The following is a 26521-nucleotide window of genomic DNA, read 5'->3' as shown; positions in this document are numbered from 1 at the left end:
TAATTATTATATTATGTTGTCCTACAAATTTCTGTTCCCAGAAGTGATTACTGGATTACTGTCATCTTAAAAGTGTAATTGTAAGCGCGGCGCCTTATTTTTAGAGAAGGAAAACCACTTCTCTGTGAAACTACAATATGGGTAGAGATGTGGATGGTGAAATCATATGAAATGCATTATGGAAAGGCTGGAATGTAATAAAGCCAGGGAGCCTTCTTATTCTGAAAAACAGTGGGACGTCCAGCATAGATCAAAGCCTGGGTAATAGCCAACCCATTAATAGAGAAACCCACTGGGACCAGAGCGTAATGTAAGCTAACGCGAGGATGCCGCTCAAAGACCCAGTCCCTGTTTCCCGCTGCCTCCAGTAGGAAAAAGTCAAAATGAGCCTTTTTCCTTCATTACCAGATGACATCTGGGCTAAACTTAAGAATCCTTCCAGTGTTTAACAAATGTAGTGTGCTCAGTTTATCCCCATTTCCACCTCCTTGAGGACTCAGAACTCATCTAGGGGGAAGGAGTTAACCCCGTTTTGAGTTGGACATTAAATGTGGCGCCTTTTGTCAATGACTTCCTCCACCTGAGTCGACCAAGGGCAGACAATTGCTCTTCTGGTTTCTTTTCATGAGAAGAGTTTAGAGATCTTGCTTTCTAAAATTGTAAAGCTTTGGGGAGCACAACCTAACAAAATAAGCCCAGATTATTGAAAGGAAAGTATTGATAATTACTTAGGAATTGATCTGCTGCAAAAATTTTCTCTTTTTTTCTACACCATGTTGATTGTAGGAAAGGGTACAAAACACTTTAAGTCAAGTATCTTAGTGATCACTGTTAAAAGACTCAGAATCTCCATTTCATCAACTTCCAGGGAACAAATATTAATACATTTTACATGTGTGAAGGTAACTATAATTTACCTGGCAAATGACAATATTAATAATAATAATAATAATGACAACAAATATGTTTGGAATATTTACCATGGTCTAGGTGTTAGCTGTTAAATATCATCTCCCATGTTTTTCTAACAACTCTAATAGTAGGCCTTCCCATTTTCCTCTTATGTAAGGAAAATGAGGTCTGAAGAGGTTACGTAACCCAAGATCCCACAGCTGGTAAATAAGTGTGGGACATGATTCAAACCCAAGTTGTCTGAAGATAAGTCCTTACAATTAATTCTTAGGTTAATCTGCTTTACAATGTGGTTTTCATTACAAAGAGTAAAAATATCTGTATGGATGTCAGACATTTCAAGGGAATGGAAACTTTCTTCCTGTATTTTCAACTGATGATATATTTTAAACTCTGACCTCCAGAGCTATTTATGAAGGGGGATAGAGGTTGTTCAATTATTTCTTAAAGAATCACCATTCTAATATCTGGCATTGGACTCAGACACAGTATTTCATTATAATGGGCAGGAATGATGGATCGGTACTCACAGAATTGCTGTTTTCATTGAGAGGGGAAATGGAGTCCCCATTATGATCTTCTGACTACTCTTTGCATTAGAAACAGCCAGGTAAAAAGGTACTAAATTAGAGACAGGGTTGACTTGGAGAGATGGGCTTGCCTGGAAGCTGGAGGGGGACATGTTGTTCAGGTTCATTTTGGCATAATTCTGCTTGGTCTCCCCACACCCTGCTGGAGCTAAGTTTGGTTCAAGGGCAAGGAGAGCCTGATGAATGTAAACATTCCTGTAGCTCGGTAGCTCTTAAACTGGAGCCATGCCTCAGTCACCTGGAGTCTGGTTATTACAGTGGCTGTTCCCCACTCCCAAAGTTTCTGATTCTGTAGATCTGGGCTGGATGCCTAGAATTTGCATTTCTAACAGGTGATATTAGAGGTTGTTGGTCTGGGACCACACTTTGAGAACCACTGCTGAATGAGATGCTATCTGTCTTGTGCACATAACCCCTTGGATCTCTTAACCATCTTCCTGCTCACCACTTGCCATCACCAAGAACCTGTTCTGTCTGAATACGGGGAGAGCTGGAACCCCACGGGGCCAACCTCAACCCATGGCTGATGGCACTGAGGTCAGGCTGCCTTGTCGTCTTTGCCCGACTCAGGTGGGACCTGCACTGAGTCCAGATTACCTTGCAGGATTGAGCGAAGTTTCCCTTCCATGGGACTTTGCTTGATATCACCTCATTCTTGGCTCCTTCATTCCCAATTCAGCTTCCTCACTCCTCTACTAGGTTTTTTGCAGGAACACTTTTTTAATCACTTTCCCCCAGATCTCCAGAGAACCCAACCTAAGACCTCAAAGCATCACTTGTTCATGTTAGTTTTTTGGGGTGATGTAAGTCTAGGTATTAAAGGAAGAGACATAGCGAGCGAGAGTTATTCCTTCTCCCCAGCTCAGCCACAGGGGTGGGTGGCAGTGGCAGTGGGGGTCCCCATGGGGTACCCAGGGCAATTGAAAAGCTACACATAGACAGGCTGCATCTGCTCTGGCTCCTCCCCACATTTGCCAATCTGCAAGTGATTCCATTCTTGTGTCAGAATGTAAACTCCTTGGGGATTCTTTTTCACTATTTTGTTAACTGTTATATATTTAGACCTTAGAAAAGCCCAGCACATAGAAGCCACTGAAATATCTGTTAAATGAATTCATTGTGAGATATCAAATAGTGAAAAGTGCTTTAAAAACAGAAGCCATTTTTTTGTGGTGAATGCTCAAGGGTAGGAAAGTTATATCATTGGGGATTTGTATCAAGTGCACATGTGGCCTTTTTCGCTCATCTCTAATCAACTTCAGTGCTATGGTGGGCATCAGAAATGGGATCTAAAACCCTGCAATGTGTAACTAAACAAAGCTTACAGCACTGGCTTTTTCGCTCTCTTTTTTTCCCCTTTGTTAAGCAGTCTCGAACGTGCACCGAAAAACAAGGTTTTGGTTTTTTAACCACTTTGCAATATTTGATACCAAAAATCTAATAGATACATGAACGCCTACTGGGTGCTAAGCACTTCTGAGGTCTGGGAATATGGTAGTTACCAAACAAGAAAGAAGGATCCCTAAGCTCAAGGAGTTTACATTCTGACGCAGAAATGAAACCACTTACAGACTGACCAATGTGACCTGCATATGTGTGAAGAAGGGGACAAAACTCATTTTAAACCTCTAGGTAAAAAAAAAAAAAAAATCCATTAAAAATGTTTCTTCTTATTTCAAAATAAAGGCAGTTAAAGAAATAAAACTCTTTTATTTCCCTCAACATCCCCCCCTCCCCCCAGGGCCTTCGTATTTACTCTTTCCTCTCCTGAAAATGACTTTCCAAACCTTCTCCTGGGTTGCTCCTTCCTTTCATCCTAGTCATCCCTTTGGAAAGCTGTCCCTACCCACCAGCCCTGCATCAAGGAATCTCTCCCCACGCCAGCACCCATATCCACACACACTCCCTCTCTTTCACACTAACCTGTGCATTTTTCTTCAAAGCACTTATCACTGTCTGAAGTTATGTGTTATTTATTTGGTTATTGGTTTATTCTGAGTGTTTGTCTTATTAATTGCTAGGAGTTCAGTTGTGGTACTCAATAAATAATGATATGCAGCAAAATGGATTTAAAATTTGAAAAAGATGATGTATATTAACTTTTTTGAAGTTAGTGCTTTTGCACCCAATTATTTTATGATTGTTTTTTGGTATGAATCACTCCTTTCTCTGTACATGGACAGGGCCATCTGTTCATTTACAGTTGTAATTGTGTCCACAGATGGTTGTTAAATTATAGACATGACCAAGAAGACATGGCAGAACTTGTTACCGTCCTTTACCAATGGCCTTTTTAGCGTTCATTTTAGAGACCGGACCAGTTATTCAGCTTAGAAGCCCCCAAATACATCAAATTGTCTACTGTGTTTCAAAGCAGATTTGTTATGCCGTGGAGGTTTTCTTTCAGAATGTGAATTGTCTTTGAGCTCTGAGGAAACCTGCATGTCCCCTGTGCCATCAGGGCAAGGTATCTTGACGCCAAGTGCAAGAGATTATAAAAGAGTATTTCTGGAAAAGAAATTTATGTGTTCAATATACACACCATGGCTGTGCTGCATACCTGCAGTTTCAGAAAATTCATTTGACCCTTTTTTTCACAGAATGGTTCCTCAAGCACATCACAGATCTTGGTCAAATTGTTTATCACTGCCAATCAGATGGACGATAGGAATCAGATTAAGTGGTTTGTCCAATTTTTGGCATCCTGTATGTTGGCAATAGAAATCATGCCAGGCTAGACTTAGAATAGAATTTGCCATCTGTGATACATGTCCACCAATTATTTTTATTTAATTTGGAGTTGTCATCACTTTTAATAAATGGGAGGGCATCACAAAATTTTTAAACCTAATGGGGAGTTTAAAATATTTTGGCTTTATCTTACACATGGTAGTGTATTTATGTCAAACCTAATCTTCCAATTCATCCCACCCTCCCCTTCCCCCCCCCACCCCCCTCCCCCCCCACCGTGTCCACATGTCTGTCCTCTACATCTGCGTCTCTATTCCTGCGCTGGAAATAGGTTCATCTGTACTATTTTCCTAGATTTCACATACATGCGTTAATATACAATATTTGTTTTTCTCCTTCTGATTTTCTTCACTCTGTGTGACAGACTACCATGTGTAAAATAGATAGCTAGTGGGAACCTGCGGTATAGCACAGGGAGCTCAACTCAGTGCTCTGTGGTGACCTAGATGGGCAGGATGGGGGGGCGGGATGGGAGGGAGGTCCAGGAGGGAGGGGATATATGTCTACATATAGCTGATTCACTTTATTATACAGCAGAAACTAACACAACATTGTAAAACAATTATACTCCAATAAAACATTATTAAAAAATACTTTGGCTTTATCAAAAAATGCACACTGCTTAATGGAAGTTTTGGTTGGTGGGCAGGTCACGGACATCTGTCGCTTTTTCCTGCTCACATTCTATTTCCTCTTCTAGAGCATCCCTTCAGTTTTTTCTTGTAGGCCCCCCTGTCCCCAGTCCCACTCCATGTGCTCCAGGTGTGACTGACTCTAGTACTCTCTCCTCAATCTCAAGGAGTGGGTCTATGACCAAGGCTGGCCAATCAGCATGTTCTAATCCAGACCTACAACATTTGCTTCAGGGATGGACAAGTAACTCAGTCTGATCCAGTGAGTCTAAATTTCACGGTGTTTGCAGAAGCTACTAAGAAAAAAACATACCCATTGTATTAGACTTAGAGCTGTGAGGGTGTAAGTCTGGAGCATTAGTAGCCATAAGATAGAAGGAACTGGCTTGAAAGCAAATACAACAGAACAGAAAGGAGAATTAAAGATGGGGAGAGAGGGAGTGAGAATAAGAAAATGTGAGATAAACTTCTGATAAAAGTGTTTGAATTATCTACCCACACTGAATGGGAGACCCACCCTCCTAGCCCTTTTCAATTATTTCATTTTTACTTTTGCTTAATCTAGTTTGACTTATATTCCTGTCATTTGAACCTCCCAAATTGCTAACTGGTAGATCTGAACACGCAAAACCCAAAGATAGCTATGTCATTCTTTAGATGTTTGGCGTGAGTTTGTCCTAGAATTCATAAGTCCCAGAGACCCAAAGTTTTTAGTTTAATTGCACACTCTGTAGGATCAATTTATGAATACAGTTTGTTATAGCTAAGCATGTCCATACTTCCTAAAGAAGATTCTAGGAGCCACATTTGCCAAGAGCTTTGTGACATTTCTTGTTCGAAGATGGGGTGAAACCAATATCAGGGAAGCTCAAACCAAAAAGGAGTTTGTATTTTCACGTGCATTTCCAATTTATTTCTAGTCGAACTCTGAAGGAGAGAAGAGGCAGATCACCATATAATCTATCCAACTTCAATTTCAAAAGATGCTGCTGCTGATCAAAGGATACCTGTGAGTAGCACATTTCCATAAAATGAATTTTGACAACTTTCCCCTAAACGTGTCTTACTTTAGCTTTTGATTTGAAAGGAAAAATGGAGGTTGGCCAGAAAGATAAATGAAAGTGATACTGACAGTGTTCGGGGCTGCAAACCGTCTGTATCTTAGAACTTCTGTAGTTTTCGAAGGCAGACCTTCACCTAATATTTTTAATCTGGCATGTTCACCACTTCTCAAATCCATGGTTTCTCTAGAAGAGCCTTTATATTTCCCCTGAGTGATGAATGTCTCAAAGGAAAGCCCCCTCTGCCCCATCCCCAATTTAATCTCAGAGAGGTCAAGGGGGCCGATCTCATTGTCTGGGGATCCTTTATATATCTACAAAAATACACAAAATGTTCTTAGACGTGATTACCTAGAATTCCACATGACTATATGATTCAGATAAGAGTCTTGAGAGGCACTGGGTTGAGCAATCCACAAGATCAATATTTTTATACCGACACCAAGGTTTGCCTTCCTTTTATTAAGATAACACTCCAAATAGTAGCATATTAATTTCTTATTCTTTTAGAAATAGATCTCGATTACTTCCTTGACATCACCTGAAAGATATTCTTGGTTAGCTGGCTTATTATTTGTCACTTTCTCTCTGAAGTTCACAGCAAATTTGTCTTGATCATGTGAAAAGTCTGACTAGTTTGGGATCCAGCTCATAGAGACACTGCAGTTGCAAAGCAGGACAGGACTACCATCATAAATTTAAAGGTAAAATAAAATAAACAAATGGGCAGTGAATCAAATATAATTTTAATTTTTGAATAGTTTACATCTGGCCTGGTATTGAGCGAATTGTAAGTTATTTATGGTAAATTTGCTCAATAAATATTAAGCATTAGTTACACATCATAGAATCTATCTTGTAGTACTTCAAATCAGTTTATTAACTTTAAATTTCCCACTTTTTGACATCTCTCCAAAATTCGGAACTTCTATTCTCTGAGGCTAAGTTCAGCTAACATATGGAATTGATTAAAGTGACTGATCCCAAACCTTAACTCCTCCAAGGGTATAATAATTCTAATAGAAACTAGTGAACCCAAATGAATATACAATATTTATGTATTCATTTCATTACTGGGTGTTTTAGTCATTTAAAGCTGGTCTTGCTCCAGAAGGGACTTAATACAGAGCTTCCAATAGAAAGGATAGACACCTTCTAGAAGGTGGATACGGTGGATAGACACCTACCCACCCCATTTGTATTAGCTATCTATCACTGCGTGTTGAAATATAGCAGCTTAGCACAACAAACGGGCATTATTACACAGTTTCTCTGGGTCAGGAATCTAGGCACAGCTTTGCTGGCTGTCTCTCCTTCAGTGCCTCATAAGGCAGTAATCAAGGTGTCAGTTGGGGCTACAGGTTTCTCAAGGCTGGACTAGGAGAGGATGTGCTTCCAAGTTCACGTACTTGGCAGGTCTTTGAAAATTCATCACCAAGCTGACTCTTGTGGCTTTTGGCAGGTCCCAAGTTCTCTTTTGTCTGTTAGCTGGAGTCATCCATTCCAGCCATGTGAGCCTCTTCATAGGGCTACCTACACTATGGAAACTTGTTTTCCCCAGAGACAGGGCTCAGAGAGGGATGGAAGTCACCATCTTTCAGGAAGCTGGTTTTTGCAGTGGCATCCCATAACTTTTTCCATGCTGTATTTGTTAGAAGTGAATCAGCAGGTCCAGTCCGCACTGGAGACAAGAGAATTACACAAGGATGTGAAGGCCAGGAGATGGGAGATGCCTGGGGACTATTTTAGAGGTTGCCGACCCCACGCACTAGTGAGAGATGAGCCTTGGAATCAGACAGGCCTGGGTTTTGTTCAACATCTAATGCTGATTAGCTATGTGATTCGGTCAAGTTTCTTAGCATTTCTCAGCTGTAGTTTCCTCATGTATTAAACATGGACACAAAAATTCTTCCCTCCTAAACTTGTAATAGTAATTTTGTGTGGTAGTAACATCACACCAGAAGCCCCTTGCACAGTGCCTGGTGCATAGTAAGGGCTCAGTAAAAAATATTTTTGTCCTGCTTCTCTCTTTTCCTTCAAGTCACATAGCATCCATCAACCTTCTAACCTTGCTAGGTCTTCTGCATCCCATTAGTGAGAGCATAGATGCTTTGGTGGTCCTGTCCAAGTTTGAATCCAGGTTTTCCCACTTCCACACTGTGTGAACAAGGGCAAATTCATGTCTTTAAGACGCAGTTTCCCCAATTATTAAATGGGGAAAGTAAGGATTAAATAAAATAAAATGTGTAATGGGTTTAGCATTTGCCTGGCAGATGATAACTGATCAATATGTGGCAACTCCTATTTACATTAAAATTATTATTTGGTGAAAACTATTAAAGAAATCAGCCATTATTACGATAAGTGTGGGCCTTCGCCAAAGAATATTGAAAACATGCTTTGAGAAACTCACTCACACCCAGGATTTCTTTCATTCTTCTCTGTCCTTCCCCAGTGTGCTGGTTCAGAAAGTGCTCTCTCTCTATGGAGCACAGGGCTCCTTTTAAGAAAGCAATAATTTGACTAATTTGTGGGGAAAACATGGATGGGGAAACCAGACTTGGACCACAAACCATAAACATATACGATAAGCCAAGAGGCAAAGGGAAGCAGAGAGAAATAGTGATTGTTCCCCAGGGAAATACAACGAGAACAGAGGAAGGAAATAATGTGAACAGAAAAGATTGTTCAAGATCACACAGCACTATAGAGACCCTTGTGGGCTGGCCGGAGAGAGACTGCATTGAAAAGCTATCCACTTTTCTTGGTAATCCCTAATTCTTTTTGAACTTTATGTCACTGTAGGATGAAAAAAACAAAACCCACCTCTGCCATGGTGACACTGTTCAGTTCCTATCCTCCGAGAAAAAGAATGTGAAATAGTGATTTGGAAAAAAAAATTGTAAATTATGTTCCTGGTTTCTTCTTTCATTCTTTTCCTCTCCACATTCTGACCCCTCAACCTTTTGCCCCATCCCATCTAAATGCTACCTACAAAAACATGCTTGTCTTAGAAAACACACTGATAAATTCACGTGCATCCTTGAAAACAATTTTCCCACTTGTGGTACCCTGTCAGGCTTCTCCAAGATCGGGACGGGACCTCGTGGTGCTCTGAAAATGGACTTGGTTAAACTGCCCTGTTTCAACCCATCTCCCGTAATGATCACCTGGAAGCCAGTCTGGAATTTTAAGGCCAATGATTCCTAGCCTGTGTCTGTCTTTGCTTAGGCTTGGCGACCAGGATGGGGTCATCTTTTGATTACCCAAGTTCACTGTCCCCTTATACACAGCAGGGGCTGAGCTATTGAAAATGGGGCTCAGGAGGAAAGAGAGAGACGAAAGTGGATTTCTGTCAACCACACCAGGGGATCACCTTAAACGCAGAAAAATGTGGGTTAAGGTAGACTCTCAGGATAGTCTGTTAGTGACTTGCATGTTTACTGTACATCACAAAACTCTGGGCACCGTGGTGGGTACGAGCAGGCACGCAATTTATTGCTGTGCCTGAGTGAGCTTGTTTCTTTGAGTCTCTTTCTCAATGTGGAGCTTCTGAATTGAATCAAGAAGGGTAATTACTGATTCCATCCCACTCATCCGTCCCTGTGTATGGGAGCTGGCTTTGAACTCTCAGCAACTGCATAAAATAAAAATGGAGGCAGTAGAGGAGAGGTGGTTCACGCACAGCCTCAGGAGTCAGACTGGGGGTTTAAAACTGGCTCTTCCACTCCCTGAAAGTGGAGCCTTGGGTAAGTTTCCCCATTGTTCTGTGCCTTCGTTGTCTCATCTGTAAAATGTGCATGCTAGCCAAAGAGCTGTGAGATTCATGTTTCAATCAAGCAGAAAGAACACTGCCTATTCATATTATTCTATAATTCTTAACTGATCCATAAGAAAGGTCCAATCAATGTTACTTTCTGCTTTGTTTGGAACTTGAACCACAAATTTCATTTTGTGCCATCAATAAACACTTCAAAAGAATTTCTCCTTAGATATCATGAGCCCTGGGCAGAATTGAGTTTTAATAATTGTTGGATTTTTTTTGGCATTTACAACTATTTCCTGAACATTCTGATATTAGTATATTTGGACTTGTTTCTGTCATAGTGAATTTTTTTTTGCATTGCTCTGGTCCCAATTTTTATAAGCTTCTACTTTTTCCAAAATGTTCCATTATTCCTTTATGTTATTATTCCAATGCTTTTTGTGTCTTGCATACTGGAAATTATAGATTCTGTTCCTATTCTAAATTTAATGTCATAAATCCCTTGCAAATAACTAAAGGAATTTAAAATATTTAAACTCTGATTACAACCTCACAAAAATATGCCTTTGTTCAGTATATTATTTTCATCATTTAATCCAATAAATTAGACATTATTATTATTCAATATTGACAATGTTTGTTTAGCTATACACATCTTTGTCAATTTTTCCATTTATTATTTTCGCACCTCAGCTCTTCCTTCTGGGAGATAGTTTAAAGCATAGTAAAGTATTTTAAAGTATACTCTTTAACATTTCCTATAATAGAAGCCTGTTCATTATAAAAGTTCCTTATTTTTGTTTACATAAAAATGATTTTATTTCAACTTCTCTTCTTGAAATATAATTTCAATGGTATGAGCTATCCCAGTGGAGAGTTAGTTTCTTTTAGTTCTTCATTAGATTCTTGTTGCTGTAGAGAAGCTGTCAGAATAATTCTTTCCTTGACTTGGATCTGTCTTTTTACTCTGACTGCTAATAAGGTCTTCTCCCCATCTTTTTAGTCTTCTCCAGGTTCACTACATTGTGTCTATGTGGGATTTCTTTCCATTTATTTTGCTCTGATATCTTTCATTGGTTCAGGAATATAGTGAATATTTTTCAAAATATTTTTACATAACTTCCCTCTATTCTATCTTTTTGAGACTCTGATTAAATGTATGTTAGACTCTCATTCTCTCCTCCACATCTCTTAACCTCTATTTCATAATGTTCACCTGTAGCCTGCATTTTGAGTAATTATTTCAGATTTTCCTGTTCAATAATTCCTTTTTTTCAGGTATGCCTAATTTGTTGTGTACCACTGCTTTTCTCCTCAACTTTAATCTTTTTTTTTCAATTTTTAAAAACATGATTTTCTTCCTTTCCCTTCTGAATCTGCTTAACTATGTTTGATTCTCTTATGAATGTCCCTTGTCTTTCTGTTATTCCATATCTTTACTTTTTTGCTTTTTGCAAAGTTATTGTTATGGTATGTTTCATAATTCTATTAAGTGATACTCTTGGAGGCTGAATTTGCTGTCTATTTCTTGTACTCTCATTTATTCTCGTGGTTTGTTCCTTTTCATATTTTGTCATCTTTGATTGTAAACTCATGCGTATTTGATCTTAAACTGTGGGAAACTTTGGGCTTAAATTGAGGATGTATTTTTCCATAGAGGATTAACATTTTTTCTTAACAGAAAATAGGACTCTTTACTCAGATGAGACTTTAAAAACAAACAGACAAATCCTTTCAGGGTCCCCAGCTTAATTATGAAGTTTTGTATGTGGTTTTATCCCATTGCTCTTGGCTAAATGCCCCATCATGGCATTTATGTTCACATTTTTCCCACAGTGCCCTCTGCATGTCTTTATTTTTGGCTTCAGTTTATGGTTTTTGTTCTATGAGAATATGTAACCACACTACTGAGAGGAGCCTCCATGATCTTTCCAGTCAACACAACTCTAGTTCCTCGTTTTGTTTTGTTTGTTTTTCTCTCTCTGCTTTCAATTTCAAAACCTGAAAATGGTAAGAGAGTCAAGGAAAAAATTGAAATTAATTTATGCTAAAGTGAATATGGCTAATAACTTAAACATCTGCTACTCACCCATTATTTGTTCATCCAGGCTTTTGGTAAATATTGGCTGAGTATCTCCTTTGCAGCAGGCGCTAACCTGGGTGCAGGATACACAGTGGCAAACAAAACAGATGTGGCCTGTTGTATAGGAAGATGGATCACAAGCCATAAGCTAAAAGAGTGTTCCTTCAGGAAATGGGGAAGGTTTAATTTGCAATTTCATTATGTAAAGAATTCCTACTGTGCCTGTAAGTAATAATCTCCACCATTTGTGCAGAATTTTGTGGTATAGAGACAAGGTCCTATAATGTTATTTTGAAGAAAGGCCATAAGTAATGGCCATAAGAATTAGAACATTTGGCCACATCTCCTACTTTCTAGCTCTGAGATCTTTAGTCCATCCCTTAATCTCTCTGGTTCTCTTTTCATATCTAAACAATGAAGATAAAAATACCTATTTTACAGGGTTGCTGCAAGAATAGAATTAGATAAATAATGTGGTGTTATGTGATAACATGCAAAGGTATATGATATCCCTTTATTTTTTCCCCAGAGTTGTTCACATGCATGAGAATTTTACATTTAAGTAGTTGGGTCTAACCCACCTCTACCATCTCTGGCAAACCATAGCGAGAATATCATATGCTTTCATTGTAACAGTCACAGTGACTCAGAAATCTTATCTTCTTATCAGAACCGTCTGATCCACTTGAATTTTCAAATTGAATAAAGAAATGAGAGGGGGCTTTAAAGATAAATGGACAAAGTTTAGGTAATCTAAGACAAAGAAATAATCATTGATATGTGATTTTTACCATCTCCATTTCTTCCTGCAAACAAAACAGTAGCAAGAACAACAAAATAAAAGAATTATTTCAACATAAGAAACAACATGGAATAACATGTTGCTTAAAAAAGACAGCTAAGCAGTATAGAAGGAAAAAATATAAATAAGATCCAGGTTTTTGTTTTTTCTTTTTAAATTTCCAACACCTAGCTTAGTATCTGGCATATCATAAGCACACAAAATTTGTTTATTGAGTAGAGTTAGAAGTGAAGCAAATGGAAACCATTTCCAGTGAACATCTTTTATATTACTTTATTTTGAAAATTATTTTTTGTTTTTTAAGGCGTCAGTTTAACACGCAATTTTGTTAAGAGCCTGGGCTTTGGATTGGGATACCTCTTAGGTGAAACATTGGTGTGTGAGTTAGTACAAGTGATTTCCTATCTCTAAGTCTTTGTTTCCCCCTCAGTAGCTATACAAATGGTACCTCCTCATACACTTGTGAATTGAAGAGAGATAATCCTATATCAAGCAGACTTTCTTGGTCTTCTTGTCTTTCTTCTTTATTTACCACCAGCATCACCACAGTTATCATCACCATTGTTACTAATACCATATTTTCTATAATTAATAACTCTTTTCTCTTTGTGTATAAATAGTCAGGTATTTGACTATGATAGTATTTAACTATGAGTGAGAATCTTTTTCTTAAGTATTCAAATTTTTGTGAACAAAGAAAAAGACACCTAGGATGGATTTTCCCTAAGAGTAAAGAGTGAAGAATAAAGATATGTCAGTTCTGCACCCTGGAATAGTTAGAAAGGCAGCAGTGCCCAATGTTATCACTGTGGTTGACGCCCCAAATCATTATGCTTGAGGCAAAACAGATAACATGCTTTAAGCCAATTTTCAAATTTTGTTTCATTGACTAGGGAACAGAAGAGCTAAGATTAAGAGATGGATTTTTTTTCCGTAGGCCATGTTAGGAAGGGAGAGGAGAGAGATGAAGCTGTTAAAAAGAAGAAAACCTTTGGGGAAAAGGACGTTTTTATGAGGAATTCAATAATATATTTTTGCCTTGTTGTATATATTGTAATTTTTTCCCCTGCCTCCTCACAAAATCTTTAGTAAAATACTCATTTCTGGCACCTTATAGATTCTTATACACCTTGATCCCATTAATTTCCCTGTCCTTCCTATAATACTTTAATAAAGACTATAAGAATCTGGCAACGTTTTAAAGTTAAGGCAATTTAAAATAATGTTAAGAATGAGAATATAATGAACTTGCAAGGGGAGGGGATGGAAAGGGGAGGTGGAACCCTGGAGAATTCAGAGAATCCTCGTGCTCAAAGGAAATAAAACTCTGATGCCAGAATCCTAATAATGTTCTAGTAGAACCACCAAACTCTCAGCCTGAAATTTTAGTGTTAAAAGGCTGTGTTTGCCTCCTCTCATCCCTCTATCCTCCCATGCCCAACCTAAAATGCATTTCAAGACATTATCAGACATTATTTCTTACATCTATTACTTCATTGTATTTAAAAACTATTATTAAAAAAAAAAAATAAATAAAAATTAAAAAATAAATAAATAAAAACTATTATTATCCCCATACTATAGATGAGAAAAGAAACTGGGTCTTAGAGAAGATAAGTAATTTTCCCAAATGTAGAGCTGGGATTCCAGCCAGGCCACTCAATTCCAAACCCCTTAAATACCATATTTTAGTGTTTCTGGGTTTCTCCATTCAAACATGAAGGGAAAAGGATGAATTTTAAAGCAAACAGAAGAGAGGGATTTTTAATGCCTAAGGTAAAGGAGTAGGCACAAATGTCTGACGAGTTTATAGTATGACTTTGTGGAAATAGATGGAATTTGAAATGCAATTAAAAGAACCCGTGAATGAAATGAGAAGAGAATGGGAAATGATACCTTCTGCAGAACACCAGTTGTGCAAAACAATGTGACGGATAAATGCCCATCTGATAAAGAGGTTTTAATTAAACTAAATAATTTATTATCCATTATACTTCAGTGAATTAAAAAGAATATAATCTAAGATGTTTTATTTCTCTGAAACAGGACTGTATACCATAAATTCAGCACACTGTGTGTTCTCAAGCGAGAAAATGTCCAGATTAATAAAATGTAGGAGCGATAATAATTAATTTCCGTTATATTTTAACCCTTGGCACATTCATCCAAATACTTTCCCCCAGGCAGAGCTAGACGCTGCTTTTTCTTGGAAGGAGACTGCATGAAAACAAGTTATTTATGGGGAAATTTAAAAAATTAAATATGGACTGTTAACATAATTAATTCGATGAGAGATATGAACTCTGTGTTTCATGTATATGCATATGCACACTCCCTTATATATATGAGATTACCGGTACATAATTCATATACATACATATAGCCACACACATATTATTCACATATTTATGTAGATAAATGAACATATATAAATATATAGACTCAACAAAGCCACATATGCTATTTCAGTTTTATCCACCTTTATTTTTTAAATGCTTAAATATTTATAATTGTTAAATATTAAATAAAAGGCATATACAAAAAAAGACGTAAGTGAAATGTGAAAGGTTAATTAAAAGAAAACAAATACTGAAATTTTTCTTCCTAATTTCTCTCCTTGCCATTCCTCTCCATAAAGAAAACCATTATTAATAATTTCTTGGAATTCATTCAGAAAAAACAATGTTCAAGCCGGTATATAGTGTTATATGTATTCTTATTTCTGTATATTCTTTTAAATGCTCATAAATGAGGTCATACCACATATATTGTTTTGAGCCTTGCTTTTTTCACTTAAAACTTTCCCACATCAACACCCATAAAATACAGTTTGTTCTTTTTAACAACTTATTATTTTCTAGGAATATAAACTCTATATATGTCTTCTGTTGATGAATACTTTATTTTAAATAATTTCCTAGATATTTGTTGTTAAAACAGTGCTATGCAGCACATCCTTATGAGATTTATTAATAATAATTTTAAGCAGTAGAATTTTTGGTAAGATATGGGCATTTGAAATTTTAATAATTATTGCCAACTTGCCATCCAGAAAGTGTTTACCAATTTATACCCACTGACACTATTTTCCTATACCTTAACCAATACTGGGTATATCATCACTATTTAACAAGACAATTATTTAATCAAGCCGAGTATTGCAAACTTTTATAAGAATATTCACAACAGTTTTTCTTTAAAAAGAAAGCCACTTTTATGTACTTGAAAGAAAAAAAAAATTTGAGAAATTGATTTTCAGAGTTTTTCAGGATTATAGGATTCTTGTGAGTATAAGCATAAACACAAAGTGTAATTAATTAGTATCCCAGCTAGATAAATGGCTAATGGGAGAAAAGATCATTTTTAAATGTATTTAAAGCATTCTTTTCTAATAATGGAAACCACTCTAGGTCATTATTAAAATAGAGAAAATACAAAAAAAAGCACAGCAAAAGTGAGAAACATTCATAATTCTATCTTTAGGGGTGTATATTTTTGAAAGAATGAAACTATATCCTTTCCTTGCTTCATAATTTTTTATGTATCTTTCATTTTGCTTTTTCCCTATGTCAGACCCTATCTATCTGTCTATCTAGGCAAACAAGAGACACATAATACACATAACACACATTCATGTATGTGTGTGTGTGCGTTTATATATATATATATATATAAAACATACATTTACATAGATTAAAGGATAAGTAAGATAGTAAGATCTGATTTTTCTTTTGAATCATCATTTCCAAGTGTACTCTGTTTCTTCTGCTTAATATAGACACCCAAATCTTCAAGTTGTATCTTTAAATCCAATTCAGGTAAAATGAGGGGTAACACAGTTACTTCTGAGATGTGGACTTTGTGTCCCTTCTTCCTCGGCCTTTATTTTAGGAGCATGCTCTTCTCCAGCTCTTGCTAATTACTCATCACGAGTACTAGGGCATCTTCATGAAAGAAAAGAGGATCTGCTCAAATAAGAATCCCACAAAGCATGCCTATTTATGTCAGTTAATATGGCTTTTCCTAGCTTATAAACATGTACAGGGATATTCCTTAAAATGCAGCACCTGCCTTTTGACTCCAGTTCCCTCTCCGTTCCTTGCCTGATAGTAGATACATTATAAAGAAGGATTGGAACTCTTTATGTTTATTTCCTCGCTTCTCTACACAATTTCAACTTCTTTCTATTCATTTCACAATTGCATGACTGTCATTATAATGAAACCAGTTTAACCTCTGTTCTAAAGTCTTTTGCTTCACTTTTTTCAAAATGTCCTGCTCTGGGGAGCTAGTCTTAGAAAATTCTCAAGACTATTTCCAAGATAACCTGCTGGTTTGACCTGCCACATTTGTTGTTAAATATAAGGTAGAAATACCCTTCCCTACTGAGAGGGAACTAGAGGAAGGGTAACTATTTCACATTTCTTTATGGAAAGTTGCCTTTTAAATTTGTAATATGGGAGTTGGAACAATGCATAGGTAGGAACAGAGGACGTGCAGGTGAGTGGTAAAATATGTCATTTGTAAACAGGAACGATTATTTCTGAAGAGTAAATAAGAGCTTGTGCCCTCATAGATGTTATAGTAACAGACTGACAGATGGTACAGTTGCAGAAAGGAGCTTTGCTACTGGAGAATCTGGGTCACATGATTCCCATGCTTATGGGCCCCCCGCCCTTTTTCCAACTCACAGATGTAAGAATAGAAGTGAGCGAAGAGCGTCTGTGTTCTGTCTTGTTTACTTCATCCCTTGATTGCTCAGAAAGTCAGAGAGTTTACTTCAAAGACTGAAGATGCAAACATGAGGGCTTCTAACTTCCACGTTTGGAGAACAGATTACACCATCAACGTGCAATCTATTCAGAATCTTTGCGAACATGGATTTAGGCTTAGAGGATAAGATATATGAAAAAGATACCAAAATTTAACTTAGATTTGTTTTGCTTTACTTTTCATCTTAATATAAAAAATAAGTTGTATATGAATGCAATTTTGTCATTAAGATTCAAATATTGCTGTATATGGACATAGACAAACATGTGCTCTAACATCCAAAGTCCACACTTCTGAACTCTCCCCTCCACCCCAAGTAACCACTGTTAATGTCTCTGAAGTGCCTGTCACTCTTCTTTTATGCATATACACGGAGGAAGGAGATTGAGATACACACACACATATCATACATGGGATTACATTATAAACAATTCTCTGCAACCTGTTTTGTCTTGAAAATCTGTTCAAGTTAGTACCTATAGGTCAATCTCACCAGTTGCAAAAGCTCTGTGGAGTTCTGGAGGACAGACATACTGTAATTGTTTAACCATGTCTCTGGAAATGGACATTTAGGCTGTTTCCAGCGTTTCACTATTTTAAATGGTGCTGTAATAATAACTGCGTGCCTTGAGACAAGTCACTTCATATCTGTGTGTCCAGTTTCCTTGTCTATGCCATGAAGATATAGCAGTGCCTACTTCAAACATTCATAATAACATCTGCATTTAATGCTCAGAAATGTTATTTTTTATTCCCGTGATGCGGATGATGATCCCTCTTTGCACACCTGTGCTATATGCCTTAGGAGTGATTTTTAGAGGCAGTTATGTTGTGGGAAGAATTTGCAAACAGATTTTGTTAGTTACTGCCACATTGCCTTCCAAAAGGGCTTTACTGTTTTCCGTGGCTCATTTGTATCAGAATAGCTGGTTTACACATATTTGCTAATGCTGAACATTTCCAATCATTTTTTTTTTTTTGCCAACTTGTTGGTAAAACATCCCAATTGTTGCTTTATTTTATATTATTTTAATTATGTATAAAATAGGTTTTTTTTTCTTTTTTACATTTTCAATTTCTTCAGTGAATAAATATTAAATCAGTGTCAGGTAGCGAGTAGATGCTTGGAAGTGGACCCTTCAGAAACTTGGAAAGATGGAAATAGGGCTGTTATTCCAGAGCACATGTGCCCTAGCTGTCTTCCACCAGATGAGGATGAGGGCTTGTTGAATTTGCCTGAAGTACCAGGAAACCTGAAATTAGTAGAAATCTTTTTCTGGACTCTCTTATCTATTCAGTTGATCTATTTGTCTATTCCTTCACCAATATTACACTGCTTGCTTTCATATTACTTTATAAAATGTGAGGAGGTCTGAGAAGAATGAGTCTTCCTCTATTCTTTCTACTTTTCAAATTATATTTACTGTTTTTTTAAAATTTTTGACTTTGCAATCAGCTTAAAATGTTCAAAAACTAGTCTATTGTGATGTTTATTGGAATAACTTTGAATATATAGTTTGGTGAGATAACTGATATTGATAAAATAATGAGCTATCTCACATAAACACATGGATTTTCTTTCTGCTTATTCAGGTATCTTCTTAGTAAAGTTTTATAGTTTTCTTCTCATTCGTATAGCACAGTACAGTGCTTGCTAGACTTTATATATGTATTAATATATTTATTTTACTAAGGCAATTGTTTTCTTTGCCTTTTCTAATTGTTTATTGCCGAAGTGTGCAAAAATTTACAGAGGTTGTATATTAGCTCACCTTACTGAGCTCATTAATTGGAATAGTCTTTCAATTATTTCTTTTATGTCAAATTAGACAAACATTTCATCTGCAAAAGTGATACCTTTGCCTTTTATTTTTCAAGTTTTATCTTTTATTTATTTTTCTTCCCTTATTGCACTTACTTTATTTTTTTTAATAGATGTTTTTTGGAGTATAATTGCTTCACAATACTGTGTTAGTTTCTGTTGTACAACAAAGTGAATCAGCCATATGCATACATATATCCCCATATCCCCTTCCTCTTGAGCCTTCCTCCCACCCTCCCTATCCCACCCCTCTAGGTCATCACAAAGCACCGAGCTGATCTCCCTATGCTATGCTGCTGCTTCCCACTAACTATTTTACATTTGATAGTGTATATATGTCAATGCTACTCTCACTTCACCCCAGCTTCCCCCTCCCACCCTGTGTCCTCAAGTCCATTCTCTATGTTTACGTCTTTATTCCTGCCCTGCTACTAGGTTCATCAGTACCATTTCTTTTTTTTTTTAAGATTCCATATATATGCATTAGCATACAGTATTTGTTTTTCTCTTTCTGACTTACTTCACTCTGTATGACAGACTCTAGGTCCGTCCACTTCACTACAAATAACTCAATTTCATTTCTTTTTATGGCTGAGTAATATTCCATTGTATATATGTGCCACATCTTCTTTATCCATTCATCTGTCGATGGACACTTAGGTCGCTTCCAAGTCCTGGCTATTGTAAATAGAGCTGCAATGAACATTGTGGTACATGACTCTTTTTGAATTATGGTTCAGGGTATATATTCAGGGTATATGCCCAGTAGTGGGATTGCTGGGTCATATCATAGTTCTATTTTTAGTTTTTGAAGGAACCTCCATACTGTTCTCCATAGTGGTTGTATAATTTTACATTTCTACCAACAGTGCAGGAGGGTTCCCTTTTCACCACACCCTTTCCAGCATTTATTGTTTTTAGATTTTTTGATAATGGCCATTCTGACTCGTGTGAGGTGATACCTCATTGTAGTTTTGATTTACATTTCTCTAATACTTAGTGATGTTGAGCATCTTTTCATGTGCCTCTTGACCATTTGTATGTCTTCATTGGTGAAATGTCTATTTAGGTCTTCTGCCAATTTTTTATTGGATTGTTTGTTTTTTTGATATTGAGATCCATGAGCTGTTTGTATATTTTGGAGATTAATCCTTTGTTGTTTCATTTGCAAATATTTTCTCCCATTGTCTTTTCATCTTGTTTATGGTTTCCTTTGTTTTGCAAAATCTTTTAAGTTTCATTAGGTCCCATTTGTTTATTTTTGGTTTATTTTCATTACTCTAGGAGGTGGGTCAAAAAAGATCTTGCTGTGGTTTATGTCAAAGAGTGTTTTTCCTATGTTTTCCTCTAAGAATTTTATAGAGTCTGCTCTTTATAGGGTCTGGTGTCAGTTGTGATTTTTCTTGAATCATTTCTGATTTTACTGATTTGCGTCCTCTCCCTTTTTTTCTTGATGAGTCTGGATAAGGGTTTATCAGTTTTGTTTATCATCTCAAAGAACCAGCTTTTAGTTTTATTGATCTTTGCTATTGTTTTCTTCATTTCTATTTCATTTAATTCTGCTAAGATATTTATGATTTCTTTCCTTCTATTGACTTTGCATTTTCTTTGTTCTTTCCGTAGTTGCTTTAGGTGTAGTGTTCGATTGTTTATTTGAGATTCTTCTTGTTTCTTGAGGTGAGGTTGAATCGCTATAAACTTCCCTCTTAGAACTGCTTTTGCTGTGTCCCATAGGTTTTGGGTCATCGTGTTTTCATTGTCATTTGTTTCTATGTATATTTTTATTTCTTCTTTGATTTCTTCAGTGACCTCTTGGTTATTTAGTAGCGCACTGTTTAGCCTCTATGTATTTGTGTTTTCTACATTTTTTTTCCCTGTAATTGATTTCCAATCTCATAATGTTGTGGTCAGAAAAGACGCTTGATACAATTTCAGTTTTCTTAAATTTTCTGAGACTTGATTTGTGAACCAAGATGTGATCTATCCTGGAGAATGTTCCATGAGCACTTGAGAAGAAAGTGTATTCTGCCACTTTCAGGTGGAATGTTCTATAAATATCAATTAAATCTATCTGTTCTATTGTGTCATTTAAAGCTTGTGTTTCCTTGTTTATTTTCTGTTTGGATGATTTGTCCATTGGTTTAAGTGGGACGTTAAAGTCCCCTACTATTATTGTGTTACTGTCAATTTCCCCTTTCATGGTTGTTAGCATTTGCCTTATGTATTGAAGTGCTCCTATGTTGGGTACATAAATATTTATAATTGTTATATCTTCTTCTTGGATTGATCCCTTGATCATTAGGTAGTGTCCTTCCTTATCTCTTGTAACAGTCTTTATTTTAATGTCTATTTTATCTGATACGAGTATTGCTACTCCAGCTTTTTTTGATTTCCATTTGCATGGAATATCTTTTTCCATCCCCTCACTTTCAGTCTGTATGTGTCCTAGGTCTGAAGTGGGTCTCTTGTAGACAGCATATATATGGGTCTTGTTTTTGTATCCATTCAGCCAGTCTGCATCTTTTGGTTGGGGCATTTAATCCATTTACATTCAAGGTTGTTATCGATATGTATATTCCTATTACCATTTTCTTAATTGTTTTGGGTTTGTTTTTGTGGGTCTTTTTCTTCTCTTGTGTTTCCCACCTAGAAAAGTTTCTTTAGGATTTGTTGTAAAGCTGGTTTGGTGATGCTGAATTCTCTTAGCTTTTGCTTGTCTGAAAAGCTTGATTTCTCCATCGAATCTGAATGAGATCCTTGCTGGGTAGAGTAATCTTGATTGTAGGTTTTTCCCTTTCATCACTTTAAGTATATCCTGCCACTCTCTTCTGGCCTGCAGAGTTTCTGCTGAAAAATCAGCTGATAAACTTATGGGGATTCCTTTGTATGTCATTTTTTGTTTTTCCCTTGCTGTTTTTAATATTTTTTCTTTGCATTAAATTTTTGTTAGTTTGATTAATATGTGTCTTGCTGTGTTTCTCCTAGGGTTTATCCTGTATGGCACTCTCTGTGCTTCCTGGACTTGGGTGACTATTTCCTTTCCCATGTTAGGGAAGTTTTCCAGTATAATCTCTTCAAATATTTTCTCAGACCCTTTCTTGTTCTCTTCTTCTTCTGGGATCCCTATAATTTGAACGTTGGTGCATTTAGTGTTGTCCTAGAGGTCTCTGAGATTGTCTTCAATTCTTTTCCTTGTTTTTTCTTTATTCTGCTCCTCAGCAGTTATTGCCACCAGTTTGTCTTCCAGATCACTTGTTCGTTCTTCTGCCTCAGTTTTTCTGTTTGATTCCTTCTAGTGTATGTTTCATTTCAGTTATTGTGTTGTTCATCTCTGTTTGTTCTTTAATTCTTCTAGATTTTTGTTAAACATTTCTTGTATTTTCTCAATCCATGCCTCCATTCTATTTCTGAGATTCTTGATCATCTTTACTATCATTACTCTGAATTCTTTTTCAGGTAGATTTCCTATTTCCTCTTCATTTATTTGGTCTTGTAGGTTTTTACCTTGCTCCTTCATCTGTGATGTATTTTTTTGCTGTCTTATTTTTTTTTTTTTTTGATGAGTGGGATTGTGTTCCTGTCTTACTGGTTTTTGGCCTGAGGCTTCCAACACTGGAGTTTGTAAGCTATTGGGTAGAGCTGAGTCTTGCTGCTGAGATGAGGAACTCCTTGAGACCTCACTCTGATGAATATTCCCTGGGGTCTGAGGTTCTCTGTTAGTCCAATGGTTCAGACTCAGAGCTCCCACCGCAGGAGCTTCGGCCCAACCCCCAGCAGTTCGCTTGGGTTCCTCCCATCTCCTTGGGCCTCAAGGTCCCCCACCAGCATCCAGCAGGCACCCTAGTTGTGGGGAGACACGAACTCTCCATCTTCCCACACCACCATCTTGACTCTGTCCCCTGCACTTACTTTAGACCTTTGAAAAAACTGATTATCTTGAAATATAACACATATAGGCAAAATCTATGTAACTAAGGCTCTGGCTAATAAGCCCAATGAGTTCCAGCATCTGAGACCCAAATATGCCTGTCCCCAATAGCTAGCTCTTTCCGTCTCCCAAAGGATGACCATTATCATGACCTTTATGTAGTGGCATGCTGATAAATGTTTAACAACCCTTTCTCCAGGAAAAAAAAAAAGAAAACCTAAAAGCAAACACTCATATGAGCAGTGTTTGCTGATATCCATAATATAAATATTCCACCATTGCTTATTTCAAGCTAGAAACACAGACTAGGGGTGAGATGCTCCAAGCAGCTCTCATGATGTAGCCTAGGCTGTCGCCAGCACACCACTACATTTATGGTAATGGCTTCCTTTCAGTTATTCATGCTTTTACTGCTTAAGTATACACTCCTAAAAACCCAAAGTTTAGTTGAGTCCTCTTTCCTTTACAAAAATTAGAATAATTTTTTTGCTTAATATTATATGCATGTATTTCATCAGTGCTGTCTTGAGTAACTATTGTATGATCACTTTCATGGCTATATATAGTACCAGAGTGCAATGACATCTCAATTCACTTGGACATTTGAATTGTTTCTAGTTTGAGGCTGTTAAAAATAATAATGAACATTCTCTTGGGGCTATACTTCTGACTGGTATTTCTAAATAGTAGGATAAGTGTATTTTCAGCTTTAATGGAGGATGCAAAATTATTCTACATATTTACGTTTAATGTATGCAACTTGACATCTTTGGAGATAAGTATACGCCTGTGGAACCATTACCACTATCAATGACATACACATCACCTATGAAAGTTTCCTCCCTCCCTCTTTATTTATTTACTTCTTTGTGATAAGAATACTTAATGTAAGATCTGCCCTCTTAGAGAATTATTAAGAACACAGTACAGTATTATTAACTATAGGCACTATGGTGTGCAGTAGACTTATTCATCTTGCTTAACTGAAACTTTGTACCCTGTCAGTCTGTTTTGTATTAGGCTTTATAGAGATTATATAATGATAGTTCATTGTGTTTTAAAGTTCACTTCCTGATTACTAATTGTATATATATATTTTCTTTTCTTTTCTTTCTTTTTTTTGGCCATTTGGAGTCCCTCTGTTTTTGAACTGCCTGTTACTCTCTTCCATGTTTCTGCTGGGTTGTCTTCTTACTTATTGGTTTGTAGGAGGTATTTTTCACATAACCTGGATATGAGCCCTTTGCCCCTTAAACAAATTGCCAATAACTTTTCCTTCTGAATACCTTGACTTTTAAATGCTATGCCTTTTCATGAATTACATTCTTAACTTTCCCTTAACAGTTTGTGCTTGTTGTATTCCTTTTAATAAATCTATTCTCAATCAAAACAGGAAAACTCTCAGTGAAATCTGACTCTGAAGTATGGGAAATTAGTGGTATGTGACTAGTGGATTTCAAAATTGTTATGGATTAGTAACTACTATTTATTTACCATTATTCCCCATTTTCAATGGGAATATATATTGTTATTTTGTTTCGTCACATCATTGTATTTTGGGTGTGTGAGACACAGATACTTTTTTAGTTAACAGATCTCTGGATCAAGACAATCTGCACCTATGGAAATTCATTTATATCTGTACTGAATTTAGATGACATCCTGGACTTAAAGATCGAGCCTGAACCTGATTCTGTAATAGAGATGAGCCCATTAGAAGTTCTGGGTATTAGTATATTTTGTTTGTGGGAAGAATGTGAATAATTTTTGGTCAAAGGGATTACTGTGTTAGACTGTTTAATGTCCATAAATTCCTCCTGAGTTTCTATGCAATGTGATCTTGCTACTCCTCTATCCAAAGTCATCCTTTTGTCCATAACCTTGACTTGGAGTTTGGTCATGTGACATGATTTGGCAAATGAGCTACCTGTAAATTTGACACAGATACAATGTTTTGTACATTAGGGCTTGTCCTCTTGCAAGCCAGCTGTTGTGTAACAAAGCCTATGCTATTTGTTGGTGAAGACACGTGGAGAAGAGGTACTGGGGAATGAGGAGCCTCCTGGAGGAGGACCTGAGTTTCTAGCTGATAGCCATCATCAATTGGCAGACATAGTAGTGATGCCAAGCTTCCTGCTGAACACAGGCAGTGAGAAACCCCAGAATATGCTGTGTGGAATAAAATAAACACACAGCTGTGCTCATCCAAAACATAGTCATGAAATAATGCATTATTTTTGTTTTAAGTCACTAATTTTGGATTGATCTGTTACACAGCAGTAGCTACTGATACATGTACCATTTTTGAAATAAAGAAGACTCTATCATTGACTAATAATTCTCTTTAAGCAATTAACAAATTGATTTCAATTCAAAACAACCTTCCAAGGAATGTTTGGCACTCAAGAAAATTTTTCTAAAGTCCATCTGAAAGAATGGACATTGGAGAATATCCATATGTGAAAACTAATAACCTATAAGTGTATTGCACAAAGTTGTGCTGATATTCAGTCTAATCATATGTATAAATCTGTATTTCTGTCCTAAAACATATAAAACTTGAAACACTTTTTGATTTCAAAAATGTACCATAAAAGCTTTACAGACAAGCAAAAGTTAAGAGAATTCAGCACCACCAAACCAGCTTTACAACAAATCCTAAAGAAACTTCTTTAGGCAGGAAACACAAGAGAAGGAAAAGACCTACAATAACAAACCCAAAACAATTAAGGAAATGGTAATAGGAGCATACATATTGATAATAACCTTAAATGTAAATGGATTAAATGCTCCAGCCAAAAGACATAGACTGGCTGAATGGATACAAAAACAAGACCCGTATATATGCTATCTACAAGAGACCCACTTCAGACCTAGGGACACATACAGACTGAAAGTGAGGGGATGGAGAAAGATATTCCATGCAAATGGAACTCAAAAGAAAGCTGGAGTAGCAATTCTCATATCAGACAAAGTAGACTTTAAAATAAAGACTATTACAAGAGACAAAGGAGGACACTACATAATGATCAAGGGATCAATCCAAGACGAAGATATAACAATTGTAAATATTTATGTACCCGACATAGGAGCACTTCAATACATAAGGCAAATGCTAACAGCCATAAAAGGGGAAATCGACAGTAACACAATAATAGTAGTGAACTTTAACACCCCACTTTCACCAACGGACAGATCATCTAAAATGAAAATAAATAAGGAAACACAAGCTTTAAATGACACATTAAACAAGATGGACTTAATTGATATTTATAGGACATTCCATCCAAAAACAACAGAATACACTTTCTTCTCAAGTGCTCATGGAATATTCTCCAGAATAGACCATATCTTGGGTCACAAATCAAGCCTTGGTAAACTTAAGAAAATTGAAATCATAT

Source organism: Eubalaena glacialis, chromosome 13 (assembly GCF_028564815.1).
Source record: "Eubalaena glacialis isolate mEubGla1 chromosome 13, mEubGla1.1.hap2.+ XY, whole genome shotgun sequence".
In the NCBI taxonomy this organism is placed as follows: Eukaryota; Metazoa; Chordata; class Mammalia; order Artiodactyla; family Balaenidae; genus Eubalaena; species Eubalaena glacialis.
This window is presented reverse-complemented; position numbering follows the sequence as displayed.